Consider the following 21,523-nt stretch of genomic DNA (forward strand, 5'->3'; position numbering starts at 1 on the left):
CCGGACTTCTTTCGGTGTTTATTTCGGAACGCAAGTTTCGGTTTCTTACCGGCGAATATTATATTAAATTAATGAATTACTGACTTCTATTGCAGATTTAATGTGGCAGTCCTGCGTAGCGTCTCTATTGGCTTTTTTTGTCAGCATGAACGCTTTATTTACCAGTAATCATTGTGCGAAGGGTATATATTTAGATCTATGCCTGTAGGAGTAATCGATATCGCCATTAAAAAAGTAACTCAAGCTCAATGAGATAGCCGGCAGACAAAAACACAAGTGAAAGTTTACTTCTAGCCTCTAAGAACTACAGATTACCGTTGTTACCGTTACCTTTCTGTGACATGTTATCGTTGGGTATTTCGGGTCGATTGAAGGAGAGCGCGCGAGATCACATGGTCTGCGCTTTGATGGCAGCCCTAGAATTCCCGCTCAATCCTCGAGGTAGCCAGAACATGGAACTTTGTGACGCCCATACACTGCTTCGTGTCACTGTCATATATTCAGTTGATAAACCTATACTTAACCGGCTAACCACTCTAAGCGGGTAATGATATTGAACAGTTGTTAACTAGCAGGTGGCGAGGAGGTGGTGCTTCCCGGTCTTCAGAGGCGTGTAAGCTAGCGGAGCAATACCCCAGATCGCGGAACTGCGCTGACGCCCCTGGATTCCTTGCTTAGTTCATTTTTAACCTTGACTGACTGTTCCTCATGCTCAACAGCCTGCAGTAACCAGTTTCAGTAACCCCATCGCAGCTTATGATTTAGCGGCCGAAATGACCGAGGCCCTCCTTCCCTTCCCCTTCCCTGCTATATAAGGTACGCTTCGGTAGCAATAGACGTTCTTCTGAAGCCTGCACTTCACTCGTGTGGTTCATCGATCGGGGCACACGCTTGACCTGTGTCTATGCGATGTAACAGTGGCGACGAGGACGGAAGAAACCCTCGGAATCAAGGCACACACAACCGCGACCAAGACCAAACGGCGGCTGCTGCACAAATCGCGTGCACCCATGACGCATCAGCAGTTACCTGATTATGACGACGACTGGAAGGCGCACGTCATCGAAGGAGAGGGTTATACTTCGAAGCGACGCGCATCAGTGACCAGGCTAGAAAAAAGGGCGCCGGGTGCCGCTTATCGCGGTGCTCAACACCCGCACCGTACAAGCATGCTGCCAGGAACAGTGGCACTAAGAAAGCCCTATGCGCTCACCTACGACGGAGCCGCCAAAGGTTTGGATGGTTGCTTCTCCCCGAAACGACACCAAATTACGGAAGGTTTCTGGCTCTTCAATCGCACCCAGAATGAAGGTGATCCTGTCCAGGAATTCTGTCTGTAAATACGACGCGCTGCTGACAACTGCAGTTTTTGAACAATGTTGGACCGGATGCTACGGCACCGTATTGTATGCGGAGTCAGGTCACGCTCATTACAGAAGCAGCTGTCGGCCATGGAAAATTTATCGCTGCACTGCCCGCAGAAGCAGCCGAAAACGATGCCCACAAATGTAAGTTCAGAATGACGGCCGTTTTGAAGGTTGATGCACGTCACGCGCTGTCTAACGAGACGTCACCGGAATGCAGTCGGTGTGGTAGCAAGAAGCGTAGTGGCTGGTCAAAGGCGCCGTGCTACCCTACTGCAATATGCAAGGGCATACTGCGATCAAGTGCTATATAGTGACGCTCACGTGCAACGGCCTCGGCCAAATAGGCACGCAACTCAAGGCACACGCGGTCTAACGCTTGCTATAACGGGAGACTCCCCTAGTCAAGACTTCGATGATGCTTCGCATCTTTTGACGCTTAGGTCGACACGTATTGCTCAAGTGGAACCGCCCATTAAACGCACCTTCACCTGAGCTGGCGTGGACGTGTCAGTGCGTGTTGACACGGGCCGCCCAGGGTGTTTCTTCACACGACATATTTTCCACCACTGAAGCCCACAGACGTCAAGCTATCATTGTACCCGGGGGAATTGCGCGTGCCTGTTTCGTGCAATGGCGTATCGTTCAACTGTCTCTTGATTACCCTAGATTGGCCGGGTCCCAGCCTTATGCGGCCGTGACTTGGTCGCTCAACTTTCCAAGTCAGGATCGCCGATCTTCAACCTAACAGCCTGCAGCCGAACACCCTCTGGCCTGCTGTCGACGACATTCTGGTTGACTTTCAAGATGTGTCCAAGACACACCTTGCAACGACTGACGGGCCGATCTACATCTGAACGAGGGTCTTGCTGAACGAGGGAGCCACGGCAAAATTTTGTAAGGCTCGATCGCTTCCTTTTTCTTTACGCGATAATAGTATCGCTAGAGTTGGACAGAGTTGCAGAACAGGGGGTGCTGTCAAACGACACACCGATTGTGCCCCTGTGTAGAAGAAAGATGGCGGTTATTTCAATGTCACCCTAAACCCAGTTTGCGTATTAGAACAGTATCCAATGGCTTTGAGTGACGGTATGTTTGCTTGCTTTAATGAAGGTATGTATTTCAGCACCCTTGATTTGCGCGATGCGTATAATCAAATTCTACCGGGCGAAGAGCCGCGCAGGCTCGATCGGGGCACACGCTTGACGTGTGATCACAGCCTGATAGCTGTGCCTCGCATGCCAAGTATGCTTACCTTTTTCGGTTAAAACCAAACTTTGAAAACTGCCTTCACCGTACTTTTATCTTTTTTTTTTCGTTTTACATCGAGTTGTTCAATCCGCACATGCCCAAGCCCCAGAAAAAGCGCGTTTCTAACTCAGAAGACCTATATTTAAAAGTTGTGTAAAGTTTTAGGTGAAATACCCTGTATAGAATACGTCACTTTCTTCGTCAGCACCAGCCTCAGAATTCTTAGCTTTCGCAGTATCCTCAGTATGCGGGTTTTTCCATTTGTATAGTGCATACCTGCAATTATTATCAGTTAGGCAGTCAATATACAAGGCGTTTGAGGGAAGCCAGTTACCAATTTTTTAAATCGGCTTTATCAGTTAAAAGTAGGGCTTTTGCGGTATAACAACACAAAACAGATAGCTCACGCTGCGGTGATCGCCACGTAAAATTGACACGCTTAAAGTTGACGCGTAAAATTTGCATAATTTGTTCGACCGCAGCGGCGACGCTTTTGAAATTCTAAAAACTGAAATGGTTATTACTAATGGGCAGCTATAAATAACTAACTGCAATCAAGTCAATATCTGCAATAGTTACAAAAACAAGTTAACTATTATATTTTAGTTTTCCAGCTTATTTGTCAACATGAGTCTCCTGTTTTCTGAGGTCCGCCAGCACTGGTATCATGCCGCAAAAGCCGTTTTCTCACAAAAATATCCATATCTAATAATTAGTTACAGGCTTCCCTGAACACCTGGTATGCCAACCCGCGTTTCATATCCTGCGTGTACTTATTTTTTTATTACTTCCGACAGTACACGCTGCAGTACTCCGACGAGTTGTGCAAGCACTGCTAGTTCTCTAGCCGCTCATGCAGCGCAGCAACGACTGGCTGCTCGAAAGGCGTGCTCAAAACTTAAGGCTTTTTTTGTAGCTTTCCTTTACTTGATGACCAAATGGCAAACTATTACAATAATAACGCGTGCATACATGTTGCAAGAGTGTCCTATCTTTACACACCACACTGCGTGCAAAAAGCTTCGTTTAGCGATTAATGCTGGCAGCTTGACCTGAGGTGCACAAATTCATGCAATGGCAGTTATCGTGCAGCGTCTATTCGTTACATAGATTTCAGTTACAGAGTAACTCATACAGTAGCTGGCCGAGATATGGTTAATAGTTGCTGGTTAAACGATTTTTACGTGCCTAAACAACACTGCAGTCCAAGAGGTGCGCCGTAAAGTGGAGGGCTCCGGCTTGACTCTGACCACCTGGAGTTCTTCAGCAAGCACCGGTGCTCAGCATACGGGCTTTTCAGTATTTCTCCTTCGCTGAGGTGCAGATGCCATGAACGGGAACCCATGAAGTCGCGCTCAGCAGTCGAACGCCATAACCAGTGAGCCAGCATTGCAGATGGTCGAGAAATTTGGTTGCTTTGTTGACGGAAAGTGCATGCAGTCACCTGTAAACCTTCGTCAGTTTCAAACTCGCCTCTTGTTCTTGTTCAGCATCGTGCTGCTTGACGCCATGCTAACGAGCGAATTAGCTCTCATCGTCTCAATCTTGCAAACATGATCTCAATAAGAAGGGCTACGCAGGCCAGAACTGTTCCCCAGGCGTACAGCAGGAAGTGGTCCCAGAAGGAGATGAGGGTCGCTTCTTCACTGTCCACTGGAGGAGGAGGCAGCGTGACAATCCGCTTGCGTAAAGCCACGGAGTAGTATCTCCGCAAGTGGCCGTGTTCCAAGAGGTGTACGACGAGTCTCTTCAAAGCTGGGCCAAAGGCAGAGCCCTTGGGGATCATGGGAGCGCTCGGCATGAACCGCAACCTGTCCTCGCTAGCGGCGAGTCTGAACCGGCGTCTGCTCCAAGTAATGTCAGTCATGGAATCGTAAGTCCTTACGTAGACGTGCGTTCCTCTCTGTGCGAGGGCCACGCAGCCACTCATGCCGCTACGGGTGTTGACGCAAGCGGTGCCACACGTGTCCAGGAGGTCACGCAGAATCCTGCCAACTTCCGTGGTCGACGTCTTGATGAACCTCTCGGAGGCAGAACCCAGCTCCAGACAAGGGAGTACCTGCCTCAGCTTGGCGTACTTCAACAAGTCGTCGGTGTTCCTGATCTTCCGCTCTTTAGCGGGCACGTTCACTTCGGATGTGATCACGGACTGCAGGTACGCGCAGAAGGAAAGCACGCCCAGCGCCCAGAACAGGACCAGAATGCGAGTGACGCGGCTGCCAGACGGCGCAGGTGGGGGGTAGCCGCGGCCGACGAGGTTGGACACCAGGAAGAGCAAGCACGCGGCCACGCTTGTGTGAGAACCGAGACGCTTCTGGCAGGCGTAGGCGCCAAGTACAAGAAAACCGCAGCATGTGAGTGCGGCCAGGGCAGAGCCTGAAGACAGCATGGTGTGCATGATCCGCGGCGGAACTTGCTCCGACTTCCGGGAAAAGAAGACGAGAGATCGAAAGCCGTTCAAGGCTCGCATGTCGACCATGGCGTCAATCTCTTCCGAGAGCCCCGTTGGAAGAAGCGAAAGGTCAGCCGCCTTGCGGTGAATTGCGTTGACCGTGCGGTCTCGTCCTACGCCTGCTCCCACAAAATGGTAATGAACCACTGAGGCGTTCAAGTCCTTCAGCGCTCTCAGCAGCAGAGTTGCCTCCGGAGCGCGGCCGTATCTGTGGGTGACGTTCACTGCTGTCAGGGTTACATCTGTCACGACAGTCATCTCTCTGCCGTTGAAGATCCGATAGGAGTCGTCGGCTTCACCTCTGCAGAAATCCCGCACCGAAGAACAGGTTCTCCTTCGAGTGCACTGGCGGGAGCCGTCCACGGCCACGTCAACGACCGTGCTGTTGACGCCAACTAGGATGCAGGCAACTTCCGGATAGTCTTCGTAGAGCAGCTGCTCTCCCTGTTGCAGTTCAAACACGAATCGCGCCAGCGATAGGTTAAGCCTAATTGTGTTCAGTTTCTCCATTAAGAGCTTTCTCTCTCTTGCCGTTGTACCTGGCGCCAGTACCCAAATTTTTTTGTTGCGCTCCACGTGAGCCTTCAGCTCGTTCATCTGATGTTCTCCAAATGCGGTCCATTGCTGCACAGGGAAGGTCAGAGTTTTCAGCAAACCCGGTGAGCGGGACGCTCCGTTCGCCGACAGCCATAGCACAACAAGAGTGCTCGGTGAACACGGTGGCTCGGCGAGGTCTCGCAGAAATGCCGACAAAACTCCGTCAGTGGAGGCGGAACAAAGTCCGGCGGCAACGACGGAAACCAAGACGACGGCTCTAGCTGCTCCAGCCTTGCGCATGACGTGGCTGATGAAAGCTGCGGAACGGGCAAATGTCGAAGAGCTCGACAGAGTATACAGACGGAGGACGACTCAAGAAGACAGACACCAGAGGCTACTTTGCAGTTGTCCACTTCCTCAAAAGAGAATGTTTGCGAATACCTAACGCCGGTTGCTTTGTAGGCGTCAACAGCAGAAGACAATGGGGAGCAGCTATACGATAAGGAAACGGCCGTCTAACAAGAACGCTAGACATGTAGTCCAAGTGCTCTCAGAAAACCGAGATGAACCCTTGAAATCGTCGTAATCGACTGCGGATGAGTCGCAGACAAGGCGGCTGGCACGAAAATTTTTCTATTGCGGCGAGTTTGGGTATTTTCTTTTTTTCTATTGACTCCAACACTAAGAATGAGGCCGGAAAATTGAGTGCGCTTATGTAATTCGGTTCCGAAATGTTTTGCTAATTTTATCTTATTCCCCTGAAAACAGTTTTGGATGGCCTCCCTTGAACGGTAAGGTTTTTAGTGCTTCAATGATCAGATAGAGCAGCACGACATTTTGACGTCTTCTGCGACCTAAATATGCACGCTATTTCAATGGCTTCATGTGATTTTATCGATTTTCTTTATTCTTTAGTTTTAGTTCCAGCACACACGCAACGCGCTTGATCGACGATCTCTGCCACATCTGACCAGAAAATTGGCGAAAGTCTTTAGTTTGCGATTGAGAGAGACTCATTGATGAACAGAGATTCTCGCCGGCGCCTAAAAAGCTCTGACATGCTACTCTGTGTTGAAGAGGGTTTTGGGAGAGAAAGACATTAAGTCAAGGCTGCTCAGTGGTTAGAGCGCTCGGCTACTGATCCGGAGTACCCGGGTTCTTAACCCGACCGCGGAGTCCGCGTTTCGACGGAGGCGAAACGCAACGGCAACCGTATGCTGTTCAATGTCAGTGCACGTTAAAAATTCTCAGGTGGTCGAAATTATTCCGGAGCCTTCCACTACGCACCCCTTTCTTCTTTCACTCCCTCCTTTCTCCCTTCCCTTGCGGCGCGGTACAGGTGTCCACTGATATGCGAGACAGATACTGCACCATTTCCTTTCCCCAAAAACCGATTTTCATTTTCAAGGTTAAAAAAAAAAATTGGCAGCAACTTGGTTAACCCTGGAATTCAGCGAAAAGCAAGCACGCTTGTTAAGCGTCTGACGTGACTCAATGGCAGCTCCGCTACACGCCCGCGACAGATGTTCTATATACACCCACACGATCACGTGGCTATGACGTGGTATCACATGGTCTTACGGCACCCCCGTCGGATGTCATCACGTGGTTTCACATCACCCCATGGGATGTTCTTAAGGTCAAAGGTCACAGGATCAGGGTGGTATAGCAGTTGTATTGAGCACGCGAGCATATTTTTAAGTGTTCCTGATTCGCCGTTTAACAGAGGTAAAAGTTAACTTTAGAATTGTTAACTTTAGCGGAATTTTTTAAATTGTAATTTGTTGACGAAGTTGAGTAATTCCCATTGCAGGTGTTTTCTTTCGTGACATTACGGTGGTTCCTTTTGTTGAACATAAAACAAAGCCCGAAGGATTTAAGTTTTCACGTGACGATGTGCTCTCGTGTCACGATGTTAGCGTACTTAAACGCGCTCGACTGAGAGAAAGCGGCGACGCGAAACCGCAGGGAATAAACAGTCCTCCGTTCTCAGCGATGTTTCTGCAATGAGCATAGACGTTTCGTTTTGCTATAGAATCTTGATGTTGCAGCATAGGCGTGACCACGTTGGATTCTTGTACACTCTAAAGAGAGAGGAGTAAAAGAGAGATTAAGCTCTCCGCTAGCGCGCTTTTTTATAAAAGGGAATGCGCTAGAGGAGAGCTTGCACCCTTTCTACTTCTCTATAGGTGTATCCATGTTTATAGTGTAGGGTGCCCTGATTCCACCTTTTTTTTTTCCTGAGCTGTGGCTCGCTCTCAGAAGCGCGCGAAAATTCGCTTCCTGTCCAAAAAGTTTGTTGTAAACATACGAGGCGCCAACGCGCCAACGGCGCCTGCTGGCGCCTGTCACTTATGTGAACTGCGCATGCGCGCTGAAAGCTGGCGTTTGTTTTCAACCAGCGGCGAGGGAGGAGGAGATGCGCGCATGCGCACAGCAAAGCGACTATGAGAGAAGGGCAGAGTGCGCGGTGGCGCTCCTGATGCCGCATCATGATTCTCGGGAAATGAAGCGTCCGCATCACTGCAGTGCCATATCGTCGCGATCGGTGGCCTGTTAATTCGCTGCGGCTTTGTGTAACCGTTGTTCTTCAATAGGGGCGCATATGAGGGGGCTAACGTCGCGACTTGGGAGCGCATAGGTCTGTGAGAATTCCTAAATTTCGCTTGGTTTATTTTAAGTTTGAAAACAGGATCCACATCAAAGTTCCTTTCCAGAAAGCCAATGATGTCGGAATTTCTGAACTTGGTGCACAAACCTGGCATTAATAATTTTCCTCTCGAGTTAAGGATAAGAAAGTTAGTGAATTTATCTTTGTGAATTATCAAATCGGATGCATTTGAAAAATATGACGACCTGCACAAGGAAACTGCCTGCACTAGTCGAATTTCGGCAGAGCGCATTATGGTTTTTTTAGAGCTTGGCACGAGTTTCCTGCAACACGCTTGATAGTTGCTCATAAGTGTGTATTCGCTTTTTTTTGTCTTTATAGGCCTGGAAACTTTTGCCTGCGGGAATTCGCTATTCGCGCTAATGTCAGCAATTTTCAACAGTCCGCCGTAGTTGTGACTATCGCCGCGATCACGAACTATAATCTTGTCGGCAGTGTTACGAAGGACCATGCAATCTCCGCCGCATGCATCTCGCGTCCTCCATGCAAGTCTTTCTCCCATTATATTTATATCCTCTTCCCAGCCCATTTCGCAATTCTTCCAGTAGGCGGCAGCTATCAGGAATTCTCTTGCGGTTAACCTCCTCGCCCCCGCCTCCCTCTCAATCTATCGACCCAATGACGACAGAGCAGAGTGGTGTGCAGTAGGTCGAAAGTTCGATCTCGCAAGGTGCAGGACTCGCACGCATTATGGACAGCAGAACCATCTGGAAATCAGACATTTCCATCGTGCTTCGATCAGTGAAGTTTTAGCTTGAAATGTTGTCGATAACTTCAGAAACGGGATTCGCACTCTTTTGCCAAAGTGAGGACGCATGATTACATCTTTTCATGCACGCATTCGATTGCAACACAGTATTGACACGCACTATATATATTTTTTTTGTACCACTCGAAACGCTTTTTTTTCTTCAGCTTCTAACAAAAGCCCAGTAAATGTCTTTGGTGCATTGTTATGGGCCGGGATTGAAGCATCCAACCGCTACCACCAGATGTTATAGGCCGGGTAGCATGGCCGGTTGTTTTGATGCAGGGTAGCGTTCTTTGGCCGGAGGAGGGACTAGGAAAAATGGAAGCTTGACATTTGGGACAATGAAAACACAAACAGGTTTACTGGCACTTAAGGAATCTTATTTACATATTTTACGAAAGAAAGAACAGACAGTCAAGAATTAAAAGATCATAGCGTCGAGCGACTGGATGAGTTTTGTCACCAAGGCTCAGAGTCACTGGATGAGCCTTCTCGCTAAGTCCCAGAGCGATCGTTCGTACTCAGGACACACGTTAAATGCACTCTCCGCCTCTTTCACCACACGAGACGCAGGTCGAAAGAGTCGCCGGCCGCACATAGCCCGCTGAGCCCCGTGGGAATGGGCGAGGAGGATTCGGAGGTCCGCTGCTACTTCGTCCGAAACTGTCAGTCGCGGCCCGCTTCCCCCTTCGATTGGACACCGTCGGTCGCGTCTTGCGAGGAACTGCAGACAAAGGGAAGGTTATCTCCCCCTCTTCGTGTGCCTGGGAAAGATTCCAGCGGCTGCTTCCCCGGAAGGCATCTTTTTTTTGCAGGGGTCCTCGTCGGTCAGCGATCTGTCGAAATTGCCGCTTCCACGTGGTCATCCCGGTCATTGAATATTCGCTTTAATCGCTGCCGGTCGGGGAATCTTCGCTTTAATCGCCGATGTGGATCCCGTTCATAACAGCATAAACAACGAAGGTGCCTGCACCAGAGACGTAGACGCGTCCGAGCACTGACAGCAAAAAGCCACCAAGGCGACAACCACGCCAAAAGTACGGCCTGCCGTGGCCAAAAGTAGCTACGAAAGGTTCTTGCAGTTTATGATGTCCGCGGTTGCACATAAGGCCAACATCACCTTGTGTATGCCGTATTTACTCGCATATTTGTAGATACGCAGTACAATTAAGTTGACCCGCCAACTTCGCTAACCCGGAAAAAAAAATTCACATGGACACCTTATCTTATGTATCGGCAATTACCATTAGCAGCTGCTGATGCCGTTACTGGAAGTCACGTCACTTCCATGCAGCCAATGGGAATGCTTCTCTCCCATGACGTCACTCCCATCCAGCTAATGGGAATGCTCCGGTCTAGTGACGTCACTTCTCTCCGCCAATGAAACTCGAGAGACAGGGCTTTCTTGGTGGATTAGCCAGCTGAGCGTGTGGGGCAGTGTGCTTTATCGAAGAGGCCAAAGAGTACTTTCAAGCAAGAACCCAGGGAGCACAGGTAATTGGCCCAATATTGGAAATGATTCGTTTTACACTGGTCCACTTTTGCCAATATAGTTCCAATATTGGGCCAATTACCTGTGTTGTTTTGGTGGTTGGTTATGGCAGAGCCAGGTAGTGGGGAAGGGGCATCTGTAAACACTCATGCTAATGCGTGAGGTGGGCGCATTGGGTCTATCTCTGAATTATTTGGCCTATACTACCTCAAGGATAGCTAGCTAGCTATGCTGTAATGGTGGTAGCAAGCCAAGCGAGTATTGCAGACTACCGATGATAGGCCGGCCACTGGCCTTACATAGGCAACCGACGTGATCGGTGGCTGAACCTTGGACCGACGTTGAGCCAACGTTAAGCACGTGCCTGCTTAAAGTTGGCTAAACGTCGGTCCAAGGTTAGAGTTGGTTAGAGGCTGGCAAGGAAGGCTGGGCCGACGGCACGCAGTGACGAGCTGCCGATAGGTCTTTTTTTTTAAGGTTGCCGCATTTATGTCGTGCCGGAGCTGGGCGACCAACAAGGGCGGTCATAATATACGCCCTAATATATCAGCCCATAAATATTACACTCCTCTTTGAACAATGTAAATATTATGTCGTTCGTGTTGTCTTCTCCCTTCGTCCTTGTCTCTTGCGCTGGTACCATGTTCCATAATAATACTTATTTTATTTATTACTTTCGACAGTACACGCTGCAGTATACTCCGACGAGTTGTGCAAGCACTGCTAGTTCTCTAGCCGCTCATGCAGCGCAGCAACGACTGGCTGCTCGAAAGGCGTGCTCAAAACTTAAGGCTTTTATTGTAGCTTTCCTTTACTTGATAACCAAATGGCAAACTACTACAATAATCACGCGTGCATACATGTTGCAAGAGTGTCCTATCTTTACACACCACACTGCGTGCAAAAAGCTTCGTTTAGCGATTAATGCTGGCAGCTTGACCTGAGGGGCAGAAATTCATGCAATGGCAGTTATCGTGCACTGTCTATTCGTTACATAGCTTTCAGTTACAGAGTAACACATACAGTAGCTGGCCGAGATATGGTCAGTAGTGGCTGGTTAAACGATTTTTACGTGACTAAACAATACTACAGTCCAAGAAGTGCGCCGTAGAGTGGAGGGCTGCGGCTAGACTCTGGCCACCTGGAGTTCTTCAGCAAGCAGCGATGCTCAGCGTACGGGCTTTTCTATATTTATCCTTCGCTGAGGTGCAGATGCCACAAACGAGAACCCATGAAGTCGCGCTCAGCAGTCGAACGCCATATCCAGTGAGCGAGCACGGCAGATTTGTTGCTGTGCTGAGTGAAAGTGCATGCAGTTCCTATAAACATGCGTCTATTTCAAATTCTGCTGTTCTTGGTCAGCATCGTGCTGCCCTACGCCATGCTAACGAGCGAATGAGCTGTCACTGTCTCAGTCTTGCAAACAGCATCTCAATGAGAAGGGCTACACAGGCCAGCAGTGTTCCCCAGGCGTACAGCAGGAAGTGGTCCCAGAAGGAGATGAGGGTCGCTTCTTCACTGTCCACTGGAGGAGGAGGCAGCGTGGTCATCAGCTCGCCTATAGTCACGGAGTAGAATCTCTGCAAGTGGCCGTGTTCCAGGAGGTGTACGACGAGTCGCTTCAAAGCTGGGCCAAAGGCAGAGCCCTTGGGGATCATGGGAGCGGTCGGCATGAACCTCAAGCTGTCCTCGCTAGCGGCGAGTCTAAACCCGCTTCTACTCCACATAATATCACTGATGGGATCGTAAATCCTTAGGTAGACGTGCGTTCCTCTCTGTGCGAGGACCAGACAACCACTTTTGCCGCTCCGTGTGTTGACGCAAGCGGTGCCACACGTGTCCAGGAGGTCACGGAGAATCCTGCCAACGTCCGTGGTCGACGTCTTGATGAACCACTCGGAGGGAGAGCTCAGCTCCAGACAAGGGAGTACCTGCCTCAGCTCGGCGTACTTCAACAAGTCGTCGGTGTTCCTGATCTTCCGCTCTTTAGCGGGCACGTTCACTTCGGATGTGATCACGGACTGCAGGTACGCGCAGAAGGAAAGCACGCCCAGCGCCCAGAACAGGACCAGAATGCGAGTGACGCGGCTGCCAGACGGCGCAGGTGGGGGGTAGCCGCGGCCGACGAGGTTGGACACCAGGAAGAGCAAGCACGCGGCCACGCTTGTGTGAGAACCGAGACGCTTCTGGCAGGCGTAGGCGCCAAGTACAAGAAAACCGGAGCATGTGAGTGCGGCCAGGGCAGAGCCTGAAGACAGCATGGTGTGCATGATCCGCGGCGGAACTTGCTCCGACTTCCGGGAAAAGAAGACGAGAGATCGAAAGCCGTTCAAGGCTCGCATGTCGACCATGGCGTCAATCTCTTCCGAGAGCCCTGTTGGAAGAAGCGAGAGGTCAGCCGCCTTGCGGTGAATTGCGTTGACCGTGCGGTCTCGTCCTACGCCTGCTCCCACAAAATGGTAAGGAACTACTGAGGTGTTCAAGTCCTTCAGCGCTCTCAGCAGCAGAGTTGCCTCCGGAGCGCGGCCGTATCTGTGGGTGACGTTCACTGCTGTCAGGGTTACATCTGTCACGACAGTCATCTCTCTGCCGTTGAAGATCCGATAGGAGTCGTCGGCTTCACCTCTGCAGAAATCCCGCACCGAAGAACAGGTTCTCCTTCGAGTGCACTGGCGGGAGCCGTCCACGGCCACGTCAACGACCGTGCTGTTGACGCCAACCAGGATGCAGGCAACTTCCGGATAGTCTTCGTAGAGCAGCTGCTCTCCCTGTTGCAGTTCAAACACGAATCGCGCCAGCGATAGGTTAAGCCTAATCGTGTTCAGTTTCTCCATTAAGAGCTTTCTCTCTCTTGCCGTTGTACCTGGCGCCAGTACCCAAATTTTTTTGTTGCGCTCCACGTGAGCCTTCAGCTCGTTCATCTGGTGTTCTCCAAATGCGGTCCATTGCTGCACAGGGAAGGTCAGAGTTTTCAGCAAACCCGGTGAGCGGGACGCTCCGTTCGCCGACAGCCATAGCACAATAAGAGGGCTCGGTGAACACGGTGGCTCGGCGAGGTCTCGCAAAAATGCCGACAAAACTCCGTCGGTGGAGGCGGAACAAAGTCCGGCGGCAACGACGGAAACCAAGACGACGGCTTGAGCTGCTCCGGCCTGATGGATGCTGGGCATGACGTAGCTGATGAAAGCTGCGGAACGCGAAAAAGTCGAAGAGCTCGACAGAGTATACAGACGGAGGACGACTCAAGAAGACAGACACCAGAGGCTACTTTGCAGTTGTCCACTTCCTCAAAAGAGAATGTTTGCGAATACCTAACGCCGGTTGCTTTGTAGGCGTCAACAGCAGAAGACAATGGGGAGCAGCTATACGATAAGGAAACGGCCGTCTAACAAGAACGCTAGACATGTAGTCCAAGTGCTCTCAGAAAACCGAGATGAACCCTTGAAATCGTCGTAATCGACTGCGGATGAGTCGCAGACAAGGCGGCTGGCACGAAAATTTTTCTATTGCGGCGAGTTTGGGTATTTTCTTTTTTTCTATTGACTCCAACACTAAGAATGAGGCCGGAAAATTGAGTGCGCTTATGTAATTCGGTTCCGAAATGTTTTGCTAATTTTATCTTATTCCCCTGAAAACAGTTTTGGATGGCCTCCCTTGAACGGTAAGGTTTTTAGTGCTTCAATGATCAGATAGAGCAGCACGACATTTTGACGTCTTCTGCGACCTAAATATGCACGCTATTTCAATGGCTTCATGTGATTTTATCGATTTTCTTTATTCTTTAGTTTTAGTTCCAGCACACACGCAACGCGCTTGATCGACGATCTCTGCCACATCTGACCAGAAAATTGGCGAAAGTCTTTACTTTGCGATTGAGAGAGACTCATTGATGAACAGAGATTCTCGCCGGCGCCTAAAAAGCTCTGACATTCTACTCTGTGTTGAAGAGGGTTTTGGGAGAGAAAGGCATTAAGTCAAGGCTGCTCAGTGGTTAGAGCGCTCGGCTACTGATCCGGAGTACCCGGGTTCTTAACCCGACCGCGGAGTCCGCGTTTCGACAGAGGCGAAACGCAAAGGCAACCGTATGCTGTTCGATGTCAGTGCACGTTAAAAATTCTCAGGTGGTCGAAATAATTCCGGAGCCTTCCACTACGCACCCCTTTCTTCTTTCACTCCCTCCTTTATCCCTTCCCTTACGGCGCGGTACAGGTGTCCACTGATATGCGAGACAGATACTGCACCATTTCCTTTCCCCCAAAACCAATTTTCATTTTCAAGGTTAAAAAAAATTGGCAGCAACTTGGTTAACCCTGGAATTCAGCGAAAACCAAGCACGCTTGCTAAGCGTCTGAGGCTAGTCAATGGCAGCTCCGCTACACGCCCGCGACTGCCGTTCTATATACACCCACACGACCACGTGGCTATGACGTGGTATCACATGGTCTTACGGCACCCCCGTCGGATGTCATCACGTGGTTTCACATCACCCCATGGGATGTTCTTAAGGTCAAAGGTCACAGGATCAGGGTGGTATAGCAGTTGTATTGAGCACGCAAGCATATTTTTAAGTGTTCCTGATCCACCGTTTAACAGAAGTAAAAGTTAACTTTAGAATTGTTAACTTTAGCGAAATTTTTTAGATTGTAATTTGTTGACGAAGTTGAGTAATTCCCATTGCAGGTGTTTTATTTCGTGACATTACGGTGGTTCCTTTTGTTGAACATAAAACAAAGCCCGAAGGATTTAAGTTTTCACGTGACGATGTGCTCTCGTGTCACGATGTTAGCGTACTTAAACGCGCTCGACTGAGAGAAAGCGGCGGCGCCAAACCGCAGGGAATAAACAGTCCTCCGTTCTCAGCGATCTTTCTGCAATGAGCATAGACGTTTCGTTTTGCTGTAGAATCTTTACGGTGCAGTATAGACGTGACCACGTTGGATTCTTGTACACTCTAAAGAGAGAGGAGTAAAAGAGAGATTAAGCTCTCCGCTAGCGCGCTTTCTTATAAAAGGGAATGTGCTAGAGGAGAGCTCGCTCCCTTTCTACTCCTCTATAGGTGTATCCATGTTTATAGTGTAGGGTGCCCTGATTCCACCTTTTCTTTTTTTTCCTGGGCTGTGGCTCGCTCTCAGAAGCGCGCGAAAATTCGCTTCCCGTCCAAAACGTTTGTTGTAAACAATCGCACGGAGGCGCCACGGGCGCGATCCGGTTCTACGCGTCGCCAACGGCGCCTGCTGGCGCCTGTCACTTATGTGAATTGCGCATGCGCGCTGGAAGCTGGCGTTTGTTTTCAACCAGCGGCGAGGGAGGAGGAGATGCGCGCATGCGCACAGCAAAGCGGCTGTGAGAGAAGGGTAGAGTGCGCGGTGGTGCTCTTGATGCCGCATCATGATTCTCGAGAAATGAAGCGTCCGCATCACTGCAGTGCCATATCGTCGCGATCGGTGGCCTGTTAATTCGCTGCGGCTTTGTGTAACCGTTGTTCTCCAATCGGGGCGCATATGAGGGGGCTAACGTCGCGACTTGGGAGCGCATAGGTCTGCGAGAATTCCTAAATTTCGCTTGGTTTATTTTAAGTTTGAAAACAGGATCCACATCAAAGTTCCTTTCCAGAAAGCCAATTATGTCGGAATTTCTGAACTTGGTGCACAAATCTGGCATTGATAATTTTCCTCTCGAGTTAAGGATAAGAAAGTTAGTGAATTTATCTTTGTGAATTATCAAATCGGATGCATTTGAAAAATATGACGACCTGCACAAGGAAACTGCCTGCACTAGTCGAATCTCGGCAGAGCGCATTATGGTTTTCTTTAGAGCTTGGCACGAGTTTCCTGCAACACGCTCGATAGTTGTTCATAAGTGTTTATTCGTTTTTTTGTCTTTATAGGCCTCGAAACTTTTGCCTGCTGGAATTCGCTATTCGCGCTAATGTCAGCAACTTTCAACAGTCCGCCGTAGTTGTGACTATCGCCGCGATCACAAACTATATTCTGGTCGGCAGTGTTACGAAGGACCATGCAATCTCCGCCGCATGCATCTCGCGTCCTCCATGCAAGTCTTTCTCCCATTATATTTATATCCCCTTCCCAGCCCATTTCGCAATTCTTCCAGTACGCGGCAGCTATCAGGAATTCTCTTGCGGTTAACCTCCTCGCCTCCCCCTCCCTCTCTGCATCGACGCAGAGACGACAGAGCAGAGTAGTCTGCGGTAGGTCGAAAGTTCGATCTCGCAAGGTGCACGACTCGCATGCATTATGGACAGCAGAACCATCTGGAAATCAGACATTTCCATCGTGCTTCGATCAGTGAAGCTTTAGCTTGAAATGTTGTCGATAACTTCAGAAACGGGATTCGCACTCTTTTGCCAAAGTGAGGACGCATGATTACATCTTTTCATGCACGCATTCGATTGCAACACAGTATTGACACGCACTATATATATTTTTTTCTGTACTACTCGAAACTGTTTTTTTTTTCTTCTTCAGTTTCTAACAAAAGCCCAGTAAATGGCTTTGGTGCATAAATAACGCAGGTGCCTGCACCGGAGGTGGGGACGCGTCCACGCACTGACAGAAAAAAGCCACCAAGGCGACAACCACGGCAAAAGTACGGCCTGCCGTGGCCAAAAGTAGCCACAAAATGTTCTTGCTGTTTATGGTGTCCGCGGTTGCACATAAGGCCAACATCACCTTGTGTATGCCGTATTTACTCGCATATTTGTAGATACGCAGTACAAGTTGGCCCGCCAACTTCTCTAATCCATAAAAGAAAATTCACAGGGACACCTTATCTTATGTATCGGCAATAACCATAAGCAGCTGCTGATGCCGTTACTGGAAGTCACGTCACTTCCATGCAGCCAGTGGGAATGCTTCTCTCCCATGACGTCACTCCCATCCAGCTAATGGGAATGCTCCGGTATAGTGACGTCACTTCTCTCCGCCAATGAAACTCGAGAGACAGGGCTTTCTTGGCGGATTAGCCAGCTGAGCGTGTGGGGCAGTATGGTTTATCGAAGTGGCCAAGAGTACTTTCAAGCAAGAACCCAGAGATCACAGGTAATTGGCCCAATATTGGAAATGAATCGTTTTACACTGGTCCACTATTGCCAATATAGTTCCAATATTGGACCAATTACCTGTGATGTTTTACACTGGTCCACTATTGCCAATATAGTTCCAATATTGGACCAATTACCTGTGATGGTTGGGAGGTTGGTTATGGCAGAGCCGGGTAGTTGGGAAGAGGTGCCTGCAAACACTGATGCTAATGTGTGAGGTGGGCGCAGTGGGTCTATTTCTGAATCATTTGCCCTGCTACCTCAAGGACAGCTAGCTAGGTGTGCGCGGTGAAGCCTTTACGCATTGATGGTCGTAGCAAGCCAAGCGGGTATTGCAGACTACCGATGATAGGCCGGCCACTGGCCTCACATAGGAAACAGACGTGATCGGTGGCTGAACCTTAGACCGAAGTTGAGCCAACGTTAAGCACGTGCCTGCTTAACGTTGGCTAAACGTCGGTCCAAGGTTAGAGTTGGTTAGAGGCTGGCAAGGAAGGCTAGGCCGACGACACGCCGTGATGAGCTGCCGATAGGTCTTTTTTTTTAAAGGTTGCCGCCTTTGCGTCATGGCAGAGCTGGTCCGACCAACAAGGGCGGTCATTATACGTCCTAATATATTAGCCCATAAATATTACACTGCTCTTTGAACAATATAAATATTACTAATTACGGGCAAAAAGGAAGGAAAAATTCATTCGTGGTTGCGGTATACTACGCATCAAGTATACACGTGGTTCGACCTGTGTTCCTGTATCGACCGCTCTTTATGGCTAAAGTTGCCTTTGTAACCGTTGTACTTATTCTAGGGCGTATATTGCAGCTGGTTGAAAAGCGCAAGAACAAAATGAGCATGCTTTGCTCTACACGCCAATACGTTTAGTGCATTAGCACTGTAAGACTTCTACTCCAGCCAGAACCCGATTCTTGAAGCCGATTTGACCATTGCGAGTGCCGACACTCGTAACGTCGTGGCTCTGTTCCTTTCTTTTCTGCCTTTGCTTTTGTAGCCGGGTTTGACCTTGCCCTAGCGTGCCATGATTCATGTATTTATTGGTCGAGCCCGAAATCTGGCGCCTGAGCGATTTTGAAAACAAAAACAAAAACAAAACAACTGGGGGGTCTATCTATATACGCGATCAAATACGGTAGTCTGTTCACGAACAGAAACCAGGTGACAGGCAATCATGCGGAAACCGGCGACAGACATTGTTAGACGGCTATCGATCTTGATAAGCAAAAGAATGAATGACTTCCATCGACCATGTCTTTTTTTTTTTTTTGCGGAAGTTAAAAGCTCCTTGCCAAAACAAACCGATACCCAACAGAACAATTTCAAACGTAATTTTCTTATGCGGGAATGTCGCTTTCCCATGGTAGTCGGCACCTGCAAACTCGGAGATTACAGACGCGACTATCATGCTGACGGGCAGAGGTTATCCATAGTGGCAGTAATGAGCGTGGCACTGATGCGTAGGTATTATTCAAACCAGTTTGAAGCATTAAGGTGGGCTATAAGAACACTTACAGTAAAATATGACTTTTGATATCTGTCACAGATATCACCAACCGCCTTTTTTTCTGGTAGAAACGCTGCCGATAGCCTCTCCACCCCCCCCCCCCCACCCCCCACCTCGTCAACAAAGTGGCTGTGCTTTTTCAAAACATTCTAAGAAATTATGAAAAAATCAGCTTTCAAACAGAAGTTTTCAAAAGAATAAATTACATCCGCAGTAGCTTCCAGCGATAACAATTTTCTGTATGGCTCTCAGTCCTATTCATGAAGTGTAGTGCAGCAGACTCCCGTTAAAATGAACTCGGTTAAAGTGAATTCTCGATAAGATGAACAGCGTGATACCATTTGGTTGGTTCCCATAGGATTCCATGAGAAAAAAAAATCCGCTTCGGAACTGTTTCGTGTGTGCTTCAATCAAGGCGAGCTTTCGCAGTGACCGCGAACCATGACCACCCCATCCCGCACGGCACTATCAAGGAAAGAAAAAAATATGTAAAATGCGCCTGCGCAAGAAAGCGCGCCCCCACAAGAAGGTTTCCCCGCACGTTCGCATGAAACTGCAGAAAAGCTGTCTTGCGGGAGCGCACTTTCGTGGGCGGAAAAGGCAGGGCACCATAGCGCCTTCGCTGGTGCGGAGATCCGATATAATCACATTCCCAGACTAAAAGGCGGCTATGCACAAAAGTGCACCCGCTCGTTGATTTAGGGCATAAAAAATTAGCGAGGGGATTTATGGCTACTCATGTACTGTAAAGGCAAACACATCGACTTTTATTTTATCCACCCACAAATCCAACTTAATCCACCAGTAATCCAACTGAATCCACTTATTCCACTACAATCCGCAGAACACACCAGTAATCTACCACAAGCCACCCTAAAGCAATGTAATTCAAAATCCTCTCTGTATCCATCGCAATCTGCTAGAATCCACCAGTTTCCACAACAATGCACCATAATCCAAATTTACTCTCCTGATGATGTGGCAGTACGAATGATGTCATGAGGTCGTGTGGGTTTTTGGACCGTCTGGCGTGAATGACACCCTCTTCTTTTTTTGTACCATCTCCATACACACAGACACCACGGTCTTTTCCCATGATGGGGCTAGTATAAGAGAGAGAAACCTTTAATGCATAAATCGCAGTTAGTTGGGTGGGCCCTCATTCCAGGAGCCCATTGGCTTTTGCTGCCGTTCTTGCCCGGTTGCCCTGTTCTTGCCCGGACCACCAGCCAAAGCTGGTCTTTCGGATGCGAGCTGGAGCAGGAGAAGCAATGCGCATCGCCTTTCTCCATATTTTCAGCTAATGCGGCATTGCAACGCACATTATCTCTGTGCAGAGATGCAGATTTCGGCATCATGCGCATTTCCTGCGGTGTACGCAGGTGCGTGTGGTGTGCCTGCTCGTGCAATTGGTAACGGCATGCTGCAGAAGGAACGAGATGAGAGATGCACGGTTTCCTTGCTGGGCACCGTCAAAGAAATCGGAAAGGATGGAAAGCAAGTCCGAAAAAAAAGTAGCAGCTGCTTTGGGATACAATAAGAAGACACGGCGAAAAAAAGAAAACTAGACCAATGCCATTTTCAAGTAGGATCACGGGAGCTTGTTTCCTGCCCTCACTGTACAGCTCACTTCATGCAATTATCCTCTCTTTCTGAAAGGCTATATCAGTCATCATTTTCACGGAACGTATATATATGGACACGCGCAGCATGGTCACATATATTTTTTAGGGGCAGTTCTGCTACGGCGAACTTCTGAAGAACAATTTTTCTGGTCCCTTCAAATTCGTCTTTGGGGAGCCGCAGTGGCAAACAAAATGGAAAATTCGATTTTCAATTTCCCTATTTTTTTCATAATCCTCAAGCCTTCACATATCTTGTGACGAAAAATTATAGCGAAATATGTACGAATTCATGAAATCGGGGGACGTTTTTTTATGTATGGTTATTGAGAATTGTGAACGCATCGGAGTGCAACAAACCTCTCAATTTTTATATCTACACGTGCGATAGTTTTTTGAAGTTATTTTTGTAAAAAATGCTTTCGTGTAAATTTGCATGCTTGTGTTTAACCTTTTATTTCCGCAAGTACGGGGCATCTCGGAAGAGAACCAATAGATTTGTAACACAGAACCGTGCTTTGTGAACATGCTGACATAACTTGTGCACTTTGTGCTTAATTATTTCAGGCCCGGGGATGCCTTTACCAAGACATTAAATGTACTATACCAGCTAGCTTAAAATAAAATGAAGTTCTAATATCAGCATTAGAAGTAGCATGTTTATGGCACATTTGATCACATTTAATGCATAAATAATGAAAATGGTTTTAATTGCGGCATGCCCCCTTAAAGGGAGTTTACTGTATATCCACTCCATGCGACTACATGAACAGTTAAGCTTGAACACAGCATGGTGCTAACATCAG

Source organism: Amblyomma americanum, chromosome 11 (genome assembly GCF_052857255.1).
Source record: "Amblyomma americanum isolate KBUSLIRL-KWMA chromosome 11, ASM5285725v1, whole genome shotgun sequence".
In the NCBI taxonomy this organism is placed as follows: domain Eukaryota; kingdom Metazoa; phylum Arthropoda; class Arachnida; order Ixodida; family Ixodidae; genus Amblyomma; species Amblyomma americanum.